Genomic DNA, 16886 nt, shown 5'->3' with positions numbered 1-16886 from the left:
CCATACATTGTGGGAGGCTAACCATCCTTCCAATTCATGGTAATGCATTTCCTAGCCGCTATAAATGCTAGGTTACACAGTTTCTTCTAATAACAGTCTCCAGTATCAACATTTGCAAGCAAACAAAAACAGGGAGAAGGGAGAATCTGTAGAGATGCTGAGATAAAATAACATACTCTTTGCCAGAATTCAGCCAGCCTTTACAAGACCATAACATATGCAAATAAGTCCCCTTTTGTGCTTTACACCTCCAGCAGAATAATACAATTTCCCAGTGCAGTGTCTGTGTATGTGCACGTATGTATGTTTGAATGCGAGTGTGTGTTTATGCATGTGTACATGCGTACAAACACCTGCGCGGCATCAACCTCAGTCTTTGACAATTATTCTATCCCCCGCTCAGCAACTCCACTCCCACTTGTCTCCAATTCCACATCCCAACCCTCAGCTTCCCTCAGCCCATCCCACTTATCTCTGCTGGCCACCCTCTTCGGATTTCAATGAGCCATATATCTTCAACTATGCTGTGATGTTTAACATACAATTTGAATCTACAGTGGGGAGAACAAGTATTTGATACACTGCCGATTTTGCAGGTTTTCCTACTTACAAAGCATGTAGAGGTCTGTCATTTTTATCATAGGTACACTTCAACTGTGAGAGACGGAATCTAAAACAAAAATCCAGAAAATCACATTGTATGATTTTTAAGTAATTAGTTTTTCATTTTATTGCATGACATAAGTATTTGATACATCAGAAAAGCAGAACTTAATATTTGGTACAGAAACCTTTATTTGCAATTACAGAGATCATACGTTTCCTGTAGGTCTTGACCAGGTTTGCACACACTACAGCAGGGATTTTGGCCCACTCCTCCATACAGACCTTCTCCAGATCCTTCAGGTTTCGGGGCTGTCGCTGGGCAATACGGACTTTCAGCTCCCTCCAAAGATTTGCTATTGGGTTCAGGTCTGGAGACTGGCTAGGCCACTCCAGGACCTTGAGATGCTTCTTACGGAGCCACTCCTTAGTTGCCCTGGCTGTGTGTTTCGGGTCGTTGTCATACTGGAAGACCCAGCCACGACCCATCTTCAATGCTCTTACTGAGGGAAGGAGGTTGTTGGCCAAGATCTCGCGATACATGGCCCCATCCATCCTCCCCTCAATACGGTGCAGTCATCCTGTCCCCTTTGCAGAAAAGCATCCACAAAGAATTATGTTTCCACCTCCATGCTTCACGGTTGGGATGGTGTTCTTGGGGTTGTACTCATCCTTCTTCTTCCTCCAAACACGGCGAGTGGAGTTTAGACCAAAAAGCTCTATTTTTGTCTCATCAGACCACATGACCTTCTCCCATTCCTCCCCTGGATCATCCAGATGGTCATTGGCAAACTTCAGACGGGCCTGGACATGCGCTGGCTTGAGCAGGGGGACCTTGCGTGCGCTGCAGGATTTTAATCCATGACGGCGTAGTGTGTTACTAATGGTTTTCTTTGAGACTGAGTGTCCCAGCTCTCTTCAGGTCATTGACCAGGTCCTGCCGTGTAGTTCTGGGCTGATCCCTCACCTTCCTCATGATCATTGATGCTCCACGAGGTGAGATCTTGCATGGAGCCCCAGACCGAGGGTGATTGACCGTCATCTTGAACTTCTTCCATTTTCTAATAATTGCGCCAACAGTTGTTGCCTTCTCACCAAGCTGCTTGCCTATTGTCCTGTAGCCCATCCCAGCCTTGTGCAGGTCTACAATTTTATCCCTGATGTCCTTACACAGCTCTCTGGTCTTGGCCATTATGGAGAGGTTGGAGTCTGTTTGATTGAGTGTGTGGACAGGTGTCTTTTAACAGGTAACGAGTTCAAACAGGTGCAGTTAATACAGGTAATGAGTGGAGAACAGGAGGGATTTCTTAAAGAAAAACTAGCAGGTTTGTGAGAGCCGGAATTCTTACTGGTTGGTAGGTGATCAAAGAATTATGTCATGCAATAAAATGCAAATTAATTACTTACAAATAATACAATGTGATTTTCTGGATTTTTGTTTTATATTCCGTCTCTCACAGTTGAAGTGTACCTATGATAAAAATTACAGACCTCTACATGCTTTGTAAGTAGGAAAACCTGCAAAATCGGCAGTGTATCAAATACTTGTTCTCCCCACTGTATCTAATCGAAAAGAATCCACAGATTGCGAGTGGAAGAGAAATACTTTTACTAAGAGTATTAGTATATTAGTACTTGACTGACCAGGTCTCTCCAGATCTCCCAACAATGCTATTTCTAGGGTCAATTTTAGATTAATATTATGCTTTTTCAGCCATTCCTGAACCTGAGACCAGAAACAGGCTACCTGAGGGCAATACCAAAACAAATGGTCTATTGATTGTGTATCCTCACAACAAAATCTGCAGAGCTGCGATGATTATATGCCCCAAATATTCAACATTTTGTTGGTGGCAAGAATTCTGTACAATAATTTTAGCTAAAAAGCACAAAGTCTTGAATCTTGCGTTGTTTTATGCATCAACTCATACACCCTGCACCATGGAATCGGTACATCAGAAATCTCTTCCCAACTATTTTGCAATCTGTATGGCACAGCTGTCAACATCCTGGTACTCAAATGAAACTGGTATACTTTCCTATTTATGCTATTTTTATTCCTCTGTCAGTTTTGATCCTTTATATTGGGCAGCCAAACTCTATCAACTTTAGAGGTTTGTCGGACTGCCTTAAAATAGTTTCAATCTTTGAAGCTTCTTGCTTTTCCAGTGTGAGCCTGACGAGCCAGCTGAGGCATCCCCGGTTGCTTCGGCAGCGGCACCCGGACACAACGTTTCCAACAAAAAAAACAAAAAAACTCCCTGACACTTCCAATAGTGGTGTCTGCATTCTGTAACGACAGACTCTGGAAGACAGGAAGCAAGTACTGGCCTCTAGCGCCAGGGAGGGGGAGCGGGAGCAGGCGTGACAGGTCTAGTGTGATTGAACAAAAATAGTAGCTAAAGTTAGTGCGCTAGCTAGCTAGCTAACATTAGCCAACTTTTGGCTAGCTCTAGCTAATGGTACGTCATTAGAAAATAGAAACGTCCTCTCACTGTCAACTGTGTTTATTTTCAGCAAACTTAACATGTGTAAATATTTGTATGAACATAACAAGATTCAACAACTGAGACATAAACTGAACAAGTTCCACAGACATGTGACTAACAGAAATTGAATAATGTGTCCCTGAACAAAGGGGGGATCAAAATCTAAAGTAACAGTCAGTATCTGGTGTGACCACCAGCTGCATTAAGTACTGCAGTGCATCTCCTCCTCATGGACTGCACCAGATTTGCCAGTTCTTGCTGTGAGATGTTACCCCACTCTTCCACCAAGGCACCTGCAAGTTCCCAGACATTTCTGAGGGGGAATGGCCCTAGCCCTCACCCTCCGATCCAACAGGTCCCAGACGTGCTCAAAGGGATTGAGATCCGGGCTCTTCGCTGGCCATGGCAGAACACTGACATTCCTGTCTTGCAGGAAATCACGCACAGAACGAGCAGTATGGCTGGTGGCATTGTCATGCTGGAGGGTCATGTCAGGATGAGCCTGCAGGAAGGGTATGGAGGAGGAGGATGATGTCTTCCCTGTAACGCACAGCGTTGAGATTGCCTGCAATGACAACAAGCTCAGTCCGATGATGCTGTGACACACCGCCCCAGACCATGACAGACCCTCCATCTCCAAATCGATCCCGCCCCAGAGTACAGGCCTCGGTGTAACGCTCATTCCTTCGACGATAAACGCGAATCCGACCATCACCCCTGGTGAGACAAAACCGCGACTTGTTATAGAAGAGCACTTTTTGCCAGTCCTGTCTAGTCCAGCGACGGTGGGTTTGTGCTCATAGGCGACGTTGTTGCCAGTGATGTTTGGTGAGGACCTGCCTTACAACAGGCCTATAAGCCCTCAGTCCAGCTTCTCTCAGCCTATTGCGGATAGTCTGAGCACTTATCGAGGGATTGTGCGTTCCTGGTGTAACTCGGGCAGTTGTTGTTGCCATCCTGTACCTGTCCCACAGGTGTGATGTTCGGATGTACCGATCCTGTGCAGGTGTTGTTACACGTGGTCTGCCACTGCAAGGACGATCAGCTGTCCGTCCTGTCTCCCTGTAGTGCTGTCTTAGGCGTCTCACAGTACGGACATTGCAATTTATTGCCCTGGCCACATCTGAAGTCCTCATGCCTCCTTGCAGCATGCCTAAGGCACGTTCACGCAGATGAGCAGGGACCCTGGGAATCTTTCTATTGGTGTTTTTCAGAGTCAGTAGAAGGCCTCTAGTGTCCTAAGTTTTCATAACTGTGACCTTAATTGCCTACCGTCTGTAAGCTGTTAGTTTCTTAACGACCGTTCCACAGGTGCATGTTCATTAATTATTTATGGTTCATTGAACAAGCATGGGGAACAGTGTTTAAACCCTTTACAATGAAGATCTCTGAAGTTATTTGGAATTTTACGAATTATCTTTGAAAGACAGGGTCCTGAAAAAGGGACGTTTTTTTTTTTCTGAGTTTACTAGGTAAGGGAATAGATACTTTTTTTCTGTCAAACAGCAGTTACCTTGCCAGCTAGATCAGTCAACTAAAGAGTAGCCAGTTTCTGCTCTGCTTGCTTTTACAACTTGGAGAAAAAGCACAACACAGACAGCAGCTGCCTCTGATCATCTTTCCCATGCTGGTCCTATATGCCAGCCTTTCAGAAACTTTGCCTTCACACAGCCAGTCAGCATGCTCTGTGGTGTCCATGCAGTCCTAAATCCAGCCAGCTGAAACCGGAAAACAACCTACCTGACCGCTCTGAGGCTTCTGCATGGTCCTAAAGCACACCGGTGCCGCATTTTGTAACACAGTGCAATGATAAAACTGGGGTGAACAAATATGCAATTTCAGAATGTGGGGAGGTCATGTCCCCCCCAGTCCCCAGTGAAAGTTTTCCCCCTGATTTTACACTATGGCATCCAGTCACAACACAGTGTGCTTTTGCTGGCATGCTGGTAAGTAGCTTGCTAGCTAACAGTCACACCACAGATGAAAGGTTACCAGTATCTTTGGTAGTACGCACTGCTTGAGCTAGCTACTAGAAGCTAGCTTATGGTTTGTAAACAAAGGCATAGGTGCACATGATGACGGTTTTATGGCGGTACATATTTAAATTAGTTAAGATAATAAGACGCTACCATTGGTGCATTACATTTTTTGGCTTTATGTGACGTTGCATAAAGCCAGAAGTAAATCCTTGGTAATGCCTGCCTCCTGAATCCCAGTGTTTGATGCCGTGTTCACGTGCTAGTCGGAACTAGGCAACTCAGACATTTCAGATTTGTTAACTGGTTGAACGCGGTATGTGTATAACTACAACCAGTTAGCAAGTCGGAAATGTCCGAGTTTCCTAGTTCAGGCTAGCATGTGAACGCGGCATCACACTGGGCGATAGCTGAGGAACGCTAAACTCCGTTCTCTTACGGCTCATGTACACTAGCCTGCGGTGAAACACCACTTCCCATTCATTTTCAATGGAAGGAAAGCGGTGAGAAGCGGAGTGGCCGGGGGACCGTTGGGCGACACGAACGTGGTGTGGGTGGCAGTGAAAAAGTTTATGCAAATCACCAGCGGCGACTGCTGAGCGATGACCAGTCATATCGAGTGGTTCCCATGACGAATTTGATGCTATGTGAATTTGACGCTATGCAATCCAATGCTGGAGACTTTCTTCAGCAAAGATGTCTGACAAAAATACTAGGATGGAAGTAATTCTAACGTCATAATGAATCATGCAAAAAAAAAAATATATATATATATATATCACTATTTGGCAAGCTAGCTGACTAGCTAACATTAGCCAGCTAGCAAGATAGCTTTATGGGCGTTGTGACATGAGTATGAAATTGTAATTCGTGTTGTTTAATGTTTTAGGGACTCCTGAGAAAACCAGCAAACCAGGCTGTCGTCTTGTGAAACAGTGAATGTAAAGAATCTAGCTAGCTAAAGCATTTACTGCAAATTGAATGTACAACTATGGATGTGTAGCTAGCTATGTAGCCGATCTGTGTATGGACCCTAAAACATTTGGCATAAATATTAGTTCAGAACCTAGCTATGAACCTCAGCTATCATAGCCGGTTGTATCGACTTCAAAACAGTCTAAATGGCATCAATGAAGCCTATGGATTGAGCAGAATATAATGTAACTTTATTGTGCCAAGAATGCAAGTCATATATACATGTAGTTATTACCAAGCATGAGATCCCCACATTGTAGCCTGTACATTGAATATATTCACTGATCATGTACTCTACCTTGGCAAATAAAGGTGCGGTTCAGGTATGAATGTCTGTGAGACATTTTTTTCAGTCATCTCCATTACCAGGAGTGTCAAACTCCAGTCTTTGAATGATGCTGTGTCTGCATGTATGTATTATAATGATATACTTCAATGGTGTTTACCAATCCTGGTCCTGGGACATCAATGGTTACACATTGTAACTATGCAATAGACTAGAAACATGATTTAACAAGTTAAAGGCTGATTTGTAATTCATATATACAGAAACATTATTTAAAAAACAGTACACTACACTTCCCATGCATCATGTAAATACTCTAAAACCGGTTCATCGCAATATCTAATTTCCTTAATCTGCACTGATCTGAGGACACAGGATAGGTGTAGTATTTCATCAAATGAGAGACTTCATTTCAACCAGTAGAGAATGTGAAACGCTTTTTTGAAAGAAGTTCATTATCCAAGTGTTATAAATACATAATACATGCAATATAAATATTCTAATATTATATTATAAAGACAAGTTCAATCTGTACTTCAATGCACATCTTGTGTGCATGATAAAAACAGCGGAAGAAAGAGGAGGTGGGGAGAGAGGTGTGAGAAAGAGGAGGTGGGGAGAGAGGTGTGAGAGAGTGTAAAAGACAGAGGGAGGAACAGGGAAGACCGCATATGATTAATGAATCAGTTCATCACAATTACATAATAGTGTCTCTAGCAGTGTCCCTGACCAGCCTTGGGCCCCCAGTTGGCCCAAAGGTTATCTTAAGAGTGGGTGAGATGGTGATGACGGGACTGGGGGTTGGCATCCTCTCTCACATCAAAACATACCTGCAGACGAGAGACAGTGGAGAGAGAGAGCATGATTAAGCCTTGTGTGGTTTTTTTATTCTAACACTGTCAGTCATCATAATCATCAGGAGGTGAAATGCAAAACTGACCTTGTATCATTAACTATGGGACTACTACATCTCTATCTGTATTTCAATGTAAAGCATCTCATTAATAATACTTCCTGTTGACCCAACCAAGTGAACTCTCACCTCTGATCATGCTGTGCCTTCTGTGTAGCCAGTACAGATGCGGGAGGGTTTCACCGACACAGCTGATATAACCTAGAGGATTTAGGGAGAAGGGGGGAGAGGGATGAAGTGAAGGAGAGAGACTGTCATTGAGAACATAAGGTAGTTAAAGAGGCAGCGTTCAACAGGAGTCTGTGTGTGTGGCCTCAGCTGGTGTCCACGCTAAGAGGCTGCAGAATACTTTATACTGAAAAACATGCACAGACACATGAGGACAAACAATATAGCGTAGTTATATAAATAATGAAGTGTCTTACTATTCTCCATGGTTGGTCCTCTTGCCTATTCTTTGAAGGTGGAAGGAGCCAGTTATACGCCTGAACCTGCTTACTGCACAACACAATCCATCAATCAGATTGATACACAAGTGTGTAGGTGTGGGTTATAGGGTGTCTAATTGTAAAAAAAAAAAATCAATATGGGTGACTTAAAACAACCTGTTTTATTTTTGTATAGACATCACCCTTACCTAAATAGCACCCTCACCTGAGAAGTAGAAATTAAAGGGAGAGAAACTGGGAATTGAATAACTGCAGTTGACATAGCTAAGTAAATGGAAGAATACTCTTATTGCGATGTTGATGGCTCTTAAACGAGCCTTTCATTATGCAGGACACAGGTAGCCTTCACACACGCCTGAATTCCCCCAGGAGGCAGTCGCAGATGGCCCTGGTCACCCAACCTTGCAGTGCCCTACATGGTAACTGTTGGCAATCATCTTGAAGGAATCTCCAGTTACAAGGTATCTGTAGGAATATGGAAGATAATGTCATTATTAGACTTTTACATCACCAGGTCATTGTGGATTACTAAAATATAATATCCCTTATAGCAAATCTGAAAACATTGGATAGATCGATTCAAGTGCACACACGTGCATGTGTAGCATGTGACAACAGCAGTATCATATCAAGAATAGCATCACAAATGAATACATAAATACCACCTGAAGCTTGTTGATGACTAATAAGTCAAAAAAAAAAAGTGCACAAGTTTGAGTCCCCAGGACCAGGACTGAGAACCATTGCTCTTCATTGGGACCTCATCATCTGCAGACAGGTTTTCACAGCTCTCTGTATCTGAGGACAGAAAACATCACAAGAAACAGACTTCATTATACTCAAATTAGACACCAATGAATATTATGTTAGTATTATCTCTGTCCTCACTTCTAGGGACTGAAACTACACAAAACTACACACTTTGACAGTTGGGGCTGCTATCCTTTCACCCTCCTCCATGGCTGTTAGCTAGCTACCTACAAATGAATTTGGAGTTTGTTTTTTACAATGAAAAAAAACATCAAGATAGCTAGCTAATATGAAGTTAGGTAGCTGGTGATATTTAATTCACTTAGCTAGCTAGCTATACCAAAGATTTGTATAACTAAACCAAGATAGACCACAGCCTGTTGTTTCCAATGGGAACAAAGGAGTCATAGTGGGCAGAACTAGCATATATCTGCATATTTCCGTTAGGGAATGTCTACTCTGTGAAGTGCGCGTGTGCAATAACTCAATTCGACTTTGCACTCCTTCTAAACAACGCAATTTTTACAACTTTGGCAAAGGTTAAAGACTACAAAACATAGTCTACTCTGTTCATAACCAATTATAGTTTTGGGAAAAGAAAACTGTACTAAGATCAAATGTTTCATCGATGAGAACGTTTTCAGAATGTAGGCCAAAATCCATCTCCTTCCATCTTCTCCCTCTGCTGGCCACTGGGCTTCCTCTCACTACCATATTTGGTATTGAGTGGAAACGCCAAGCAGATGCTTCACATTTATACATCCGGTGAAATATCTGTCTCATTGTTCTATCTGTGGCTATACAGTATGTAAAGTTGGCTAGATAGCTAGCTAGCTACATTAGCAGCTCATTTGAGTTAGCCTGCACTGTAGCTAGTTAGCTAATAATACATTGTTTTTGTTTAGTTTTTTTTTGTTTTAAATGTATTTACTTACTTGGTTCTCCCAGCCATGTGGATGATTGGAAACAGGGCAGCAAAGTTTGTTTGTCACGAGAGCGGTTTAGAGCATATTACTATTACCTGTGAATAAATTAATGAAATGGAGAATGGATTCAATATTTTCCATTTAATAACCAGACGTTCATACAAACTTGCTATGCTGAATTCGTGACAAGCCGTTACATCGAGACAGAGTTGAGTTTTGATAACTGGTCGCAGGATTTGCTAGCAACAACATTGAGCCACCATCAGTTGATTCTTCTAAAAATTTCAATTCTGAAAACGCTTACCGGTACCTAAGTTTGTCCTGTACAACTGCGGTACTTCTGCGGGGTGCTGAAATTCATACTTTTATACGTCCCAAGGATTCCGGATAGCACGGACCCAATTGAATCTCACCTTAGGTAGTAAGAGCAACGAGGAAAAAGTCGGTGGTTGTATTTGCTAAAGGTTTTTATTAAAAGTATGATTTTCCGCACCCTGTGGAAGGACCGCAGTTGTACAGGACAAACATAGCTACTGGTAAGCGTTTTGAGAATTGACATTTTTAGAAGAATCAACTGATGGTGGCTCAATGCTGTAGCTAGCAAATCCCAAGACCAGTTATCAAAACTAAACTCCGCCTTGATATAAGGGAACAGAGTTGAGCGTTCCTCAGGTAGGAGGGAGGGGACCTGTAACGTTATGATCAAACTTTATCAATGTGCCAACAACAGTAAAAAAAAAATCACTTGGGTCACCCTACGTTCAACTGGTTTCTGGTTTCATCCAAATATCATCCAATTTGATTTTTTTTTTAAACATGATTTTCAAAAGCTATCTTATAGCTGTACCATTTGAAGGTTATTTTGAAAGCACAATCACAATCATTTGAGGAAATTGCATTTTATTTTTTATTTCACAATTCATTGTCATTACACAAATAACATTTTGATCTTAGGATCAATGTTGTCACAGCTGTTTTCCATACTAAAAAGTGAAGTGCCACTCATGCACACCAGCTCTCCATGAACAGTAGGCTACAGGCTATAAAATGTTATGTTCTACACGGTGTGAGTCATAGAAATTACGATCTTGCGTTCGGGCCTTTCCAGCAGTCTTTGTGGATTTTATATGCGGGAACATAAGTTGTACAATTGTAAACTAACAAAGATTTTTTCTAGTTAGAACTCATGTATATTAGTTCATATACAGGACCAACTACATAAATATCTGACATGGTCCATTATCTGCTACCTGCCCTTTAAAGTGCAGCATTTTGCCACATGGGTTTTTGTGTTAAACCCACCTTTAGATTCTGATCGGTCACTGACTGGACTGGCTATTTTCTATTTAGGCCCAAGAGTCCCTCTTGGAGCAGGTCCAGACTGAATCAATGACATTAAACAATATTGAAACGGTGATGGTCAGTGTGGATTCCAGGCTACAAAACCCTAGCCTAGGGCCCTTTTCAGATATTGTCAATGTGTTGCTTACAATCTTCATCCAATAGATGGCACTAGTGGACATTGTGATGATGAAGTCTGGACCATTTTCATACAGAAGTGCTTGAGAGATGGAACCAGATGCCATTAAACTCAAGGAGGTTATGAAGTGTGCAGACTTTTCTTTTTGAAGGCTAATAAGATTAGGTGAGGGGCTCAAATAAAAATAAAGAGTAGACCACCGGAGCTTGTATGGAATGAAATATACATCTACAAAAGCCTACCTTGCGTTTAGCCTTTAACATTTTAACCTTTAACTTGATATACAGAACAAAGACAAAATGAACCTTTCTGACATTAAATCAGTGAAATGCTGTGAAACAAAGAATGGTGCAAAAGTATTGAGTCAAATGTTTTGGCTTAAGTTATCCACATCTTCTCTCGGCCATACTCCTCTTGCCTGAGTGTCTAGCCCTCCTCATGTTCTTTCTCAGTTTGGGTAGACAAACTCCTTGGTTTTTTGGGCTTTCATCCTGGGCACGACAGGTTAGCCCGCGTGCACAGTTGCAGCGCTCAAGATTTCTACGCAATTTAGAGCGTCCTCGCAGGAGGCAGGCCTCTCCCTCCTTTGGGATGCGTTGACATCTTTTTCCTGTTAAATAGCGGACGCAGCACAGCCCTGCCTCACAGTCTCCAGAGCGCACGCATGTTGCCATCTCTGCCACTGGAGAGGGAACAGGACAGTTAGCACCACACTCAGATATGCAGAGCTGCAAGAGTTGGAGGCAGCACACACAGTTTGGGACCAGGCTATCAATTTCTAAGTTTTCTTACCTTTCCTTATGTTTTCGTCATCATCAGGAGCAAGTATTTCCTTATTCTGGTTCTTTTTCTGAGATCCATTGCAGGTATTTCTCTGTGTAGATATAGGAACTTCATTACCACTTACACATGACAGTCAGCAGCACAATTAAACAATGTAATGTTAGCAGTTCTGTTTAAAAGGGCACATTTGTGATTGGTACATTTTGGACTTTTGGAATTCATTACGTAATAATTTATTATTGAAGACAGTGGAGGCTGCTGATGGGAGGACGGCTCATAATAATAGCTGGAACGGAGCTAATGGAATGGCATCAAACACATAGAAACCATAGAAACAGATCCGCTTCAGCCATTACCACGAGCCCGTCCTCCCCAATTAAGGTGCCACCAACCTCCTGTGCTTGAAGAATATAACATAAATGCATCCTGAATTTTGTTCAACTGTTGTACCCCAGCAGAACCCAACATGGAAGCTTGTTTTATTTACTCTGTTGTTTGTAAACGATGTAATTGTAAACAAACACTGTGTAGCCTGAACATGGTTAAAACAATAATTTTGATCTCATGGATGTCAGTACTTGCATATAGCTTTGTCTATGAATTTGAGAGTGGTTACATTTCTCCAGCCCCATCCCTTGATTTGCAGATAGCCGCTTTCAGTTTTTAATTAAGAGGTAATTTAGCACATAAGGTCACACCATAAACAGTGAGCTCCAAAAGTATTGGGACGGTAGCTAGGTTTTCATGTGAATATTCTAAAATCCGGATAAAAACAGTATGCTCATTTTCCCTCCAGAGATGTGCTTCCATCAAATTGACTTGTTCCATGTACCCATGTACCGAATTAAAAATACAAGTTAAAGGGGTTTCCATTGCATTTTCAACTCTACTGATGGTTTTCTCACAAAAAAAGTTATGTTATATAGCAAGTGTGCCAACTCTAGCCAACAGCGCGCAGATACACGTATAGCCTACATGATGAGATTATTATGGAAAAAATAGCTTATTATTTTATTTGTCGAACGGCAGCCAAGCATCGATGATCATGTCACCAGAATGTGACTCTCGATATTTATTGGAACGAAGCATCAAGCTCATCACCTTGCACTTTCACCACCTCGTGAAGTTCATCCTAACCTTTAATCTGTAGTTTAATAAACTGCATACTTTCCCGAGGAGTCGTAGTGGGAGGACCACACATGTCATCACGTGACTCCAAATTTACTTCGATATGATGGTTATTATATCAATATTTGCACATAATATCATTTCCACCAACATTTCTGGCATAATTCGTTTTAGTAACACAAATAGGATCCATTGTCTAGCGTATTTTGTTTTGTCAACATTTGGAAAGTTTACCGAAAAATGTTCTGTTTCCATCAGGCCTGTCATCACATTTTATATCCGTCATGTACTTTACTCGCAATATATTTATGCCTTTGTAACTTTCTCACTCATCATTATTCATGATTCATTCAGGACTATCCATAATCATATTAGCATCCACATTAATGTAGAAGTGTTTAGAAACATATTTCTATTATTTATTTCGGAATTAATTGGACTACCTAGTGATTACAGTCTCAGATCCCTTCTTTCTTATCTCTCTAGATCTCTCACACACACACACACACACACTCAACTCAACTCACTGTTGACGGACTGCATTCTTGATCAGGGCAAGATGACCTGGTGTGATGGCGATTAGAAGATGTATCTGCCCTGCGACGCGTGTTCACATTATTCTGTATGGCCACCGTTCCATTTAGCGGCTGCACCTGTATTACGAACAAAATAATTGGCCTATTTCAATCTGAAAAAAGAGACACTTGAATGACACTTGAAACACTTGAATCCACACAGCTGCAAAACGTAGCCTGGTCATCACTGGTCACTCCACTGCAGGTGCTCTCACCTGTTCCAATGGATCCATTGCTTCTTTAGAGGATCGGATTACATTGAAGTCGAGGCTACGCACAAAACAATGAGAACACATGAAAAGCAAAGCGATCGTAGGTGTCCACATTGTTAACCAAATAAAATGACACATAATATCCAGCAGTTGTAAATAGCAAAATCTCTAATGCAGAAGGCGAACCCACTTTTCTCTGAGCAGAGCAGGTGTATCCTGGTACTTATAACCCTACACCGGCCCACCCGCACATTGTAAAGCTTCTACTTCTTTCATTGCACACCAAAATCCACACCAATCCCTCCTCCCAACACACAGAGGCTCTTTGAAACGTATTTTTAATAAATAAGAAATATTCTTTGAACAAACCGCATCAGTCGACATGGATGAGAGCTACATCCTGGCCGACCGGAACATATGGTAAGCTGCTCTCTTTAGAACTAGACTCGTTTAGGCTATAGGGGGAAATGTCGTAAATTGAAGAATTGTCAACCGTTTGATGGTCTGAGATCACTATCTATCACTCCTGTAATAATAATAATTAGGATATTAACTGTCAAAAATAATGTAGTAGGCTATAATAAATGTGTTACCTCCAACTTATTTTGATATTTTCCTATTCTCTAAGTAGGCTACTTGACTCTAAATTGACATTTTAAAAAAAGGGTGTCAAACACCTTCATCCTGTGCACCTTTGTCTTGCCCAATTTCGTCATATTTTTGTTAGATACAGATCAAACATGGCAAAGAGAGGGCAGGCATATACTAGATCAGAGGACTGATATGAGGGGTTGATTCTGTCAATTTTGTTTATAAATGCTTACCTAGCAGTAAATACATGATATATGAGTCTACTTTTCATGATGTTAAATTAATATATTGAATCATCTATATCATCAGGCGATGTATTGAATCATCTGTGTCACTGTGACTGCACACATTTGGGAATCTTCTCCCCGCCCAAATTGTATTCTTTCAATGGCTCGAGCTAAAGGGCTGCATTGGGAGCTGCGGGTTCCGAGTCCAACAGAGATCATTGCGGCGCGGTGGACATTTTTCATGCTACGGTTGGGAGCGGGCGGTCAGACAGATAATTTTGGAATGAAAATATTTGTGTTTATTTGGATTATTTGGAAACGGCCGTCTTTCTGCTTTGTTTGCGTTAGCCTACCTTTGTCGCATTTTTCACAAACTCTCAGAATTCGCTGCTTGAAGTGATGTAGCTTACCTCTCCTCTCCTAGTTGGGCGTGCGAGATCAAGTGCGACTAGTATATGTGTGATCTCAATAAAATAGAGTAGGCTGTCTATGCATGGGCGTAGAATCACGTGGCAGTTATCTTTCCAGGGAAATTAAATATGATTAGTCTGTAAATAAATAATGATAATGGAAAGTGTAGGGAGGTGCAATCAAAAAATTACATAATCATTGAAAAGGGAAAGCCGCAACGAGCATAGGCTACCATGGTGAGCAAGCATTGCGTCTACACATTTTCAATAAATATTGATTTACCCCTTTATTTCTCTCCGTCTGCAAATAGTCCTCATAAAAGGTAGCCTATCTTCTATTTGCAAAACATCGCTCAATAGAAAGTGCAAGTGTCTGCTGTCATCATTCTTGCTGCTTCAAGTCCATAAGTGCAAGATCAGGTGCTCATGTGGTCTCAATTAAAGTATTCAGACCCGTTGACTTTTTCCACATTTTGTTAAGTTACAGCTTTATTCTAAAATGGATTAAATCGTTTTTCCCCTCATCAATGTACACACAATACCCCATAATGACAAAGCAAAAACAGGTTTTTAGGAATTTTAGCACATTTCTTAAAAATATAAAAAGGAAATATGAAATTACATAAGTATTCAGACCCTTTACTCAGTACTTTGTTGAAGCACCTTTGACAGCGATTTTACTGAGGAGTGGCTTCCATCTGTCCACTCTACCATAAAGGCCTGATTGGTGGAGTGCTGCAGAGATGGTTGTCCATCTGGAAGGTTCTCCCTTCTCCACAGAGGAACTCTGGAGCTCTGTCAGAGTGACCATTGGGTTCTTGGTCACCTCCCTGACCAAGGCCCTTCTCCCCCATTGCTCAATTTGGCCGGGCGGCCAGCTCTAGGAAGAGTATTGGTGGTTCCAAACTTCTTCCATTTAAGAATGATGGAGGCCACTGTGTTCTTGTGGACCTTCAATGCTGCAGAAATTTTTTGGTACCCTTCCCCAGATGTGTGCCTTGACACAATCCTGTCTCGGAGCTCTATGGACAATTCCTTCGACCTCATGGCTTGGTTTTTGCTCTGACATGCACTGTCAACTGTGGGACCTTATATAGACGTCAGTGCCTTTCCAAATCATGTCCAATCAATTGAATTTACCACAGGTGCACTCCAATCAAGTTGTAGAAACATGTTAAGGATGATCAATGGAAACAGGATGCACCTAAGCTCAATTTGGAGTCTCATACTAAAGGGTCTGAATACTTATGCAAATAAGGTATTGCTGTTTTTTATTTTTAATACATTTGCTACAATTTTTAAAAACCTGTTTTCACTTTGTCATTATGGGGTATTGTGTGTAAATTGTTGAGGATTTTTATTTATTTAATCCATTTTAGAATGAGGCTGTAACGTAACAAAATGTGGAAAAAGGGAAGGGGTCTGAATACTTTACAAATGCACTGTATAGCCTATACATGGGCAGAAAAGCACGTAGCAGTTATCTTTCCAAGGAAATTTACTTCACATATATGATTGCCTAGAAAAAAATTGCCTAGAAATAAATGTTGATCATCCACACTCTTAAAGGCTAGGCTATAAAACGTAGCTCAAGAGAAAGTGCCAGTCTCTTCAACTCAACTCTCTTCAAACTATGTCTAGCCTATTGGCTGACATAGCCCAGTAATACCTGTAGCCTAATATAATGGGCCATTTGAGACTCTCTAGTAATATTAACCTATTTTTTAGGTTATTTTTGCGCATTTTGATATTGCCTATAGGGTGCAAAATTGCTGTGACCATGGCTGGGAAGTGAGCTACGTCACATATGCCTAAAATAACATTGCATGACTGCTGTTGGGTTGGGGACCAGTTCTTGAGGTAGTTGTTGGGGGTCAGACAGAAAGCCAGGGTGTGGGCGGGTGTGGTATGAAAAGCTGCGTGTTCTGCACAGACCTCTTGCTCGAGCCCCTGCATTCTATATGACAGGGTTGGCTTTCCATACAATAACACATTAATACTCGGCTAGACAGTTTGATAGTAAATAAATGTTGTGCATCAATGGAAAATGAGATTACCCAACTATATGCTCAGCATTGCCCTGATTCTACCATTCTAAACATGCTGTCTCTCA

At 41.6% G+C, this 16886-nt stretch overlaps 1 long non-coding RNA gene across 2 annotated transcripts; it reads right to left on the bottom strand.

Moving 5' to 3' along the window:
- Nucleotides 1-6261: 6261 nt before the first annotated feature.
- LOC311141376 lies at nt 6262-9823 on the bottom strand. 2 transcript variants are annotated; one of them, XR_014614220.1, is made up of 6 exons: nt 9672-9823; nt 9377-9462; nt 8357-8489; nt 7668-8156; nt 7372-7443; nt 6262-7159 (listed from the first exon to the last, which is right to left on the bottom strand). It is a non-coding gene; the product is annotated as an uncharacterized lncRNA (long non-coding RNA). The 2 variants fall into 2 exon arrangements; XR_014614219.1 differs by having other exon boundaries at nt 7668-8489.
- Nucleotides 9824-16886: the final 7063 nt, after the last annotated feature.

The sequence above is a fragment of the Coregonus lavaretus genome (assembly GCF_964263955.1).
Source record: "Coregonus lavaretus genome assembly, chromosome: 14".
Taxonomy (NCBI): domain Eukaryota; kingdom Metazoa; phylum Chordata; class Actinopteri; order Salmoniformes; family Salmonidae; genus Coregonus; species Coregonus lavaretus.
The sequence above is the reverse complement of the archived record's forward strand: the minus strand, read 5'-3'. Positions and strand labels throughout refer to the sequence as shown.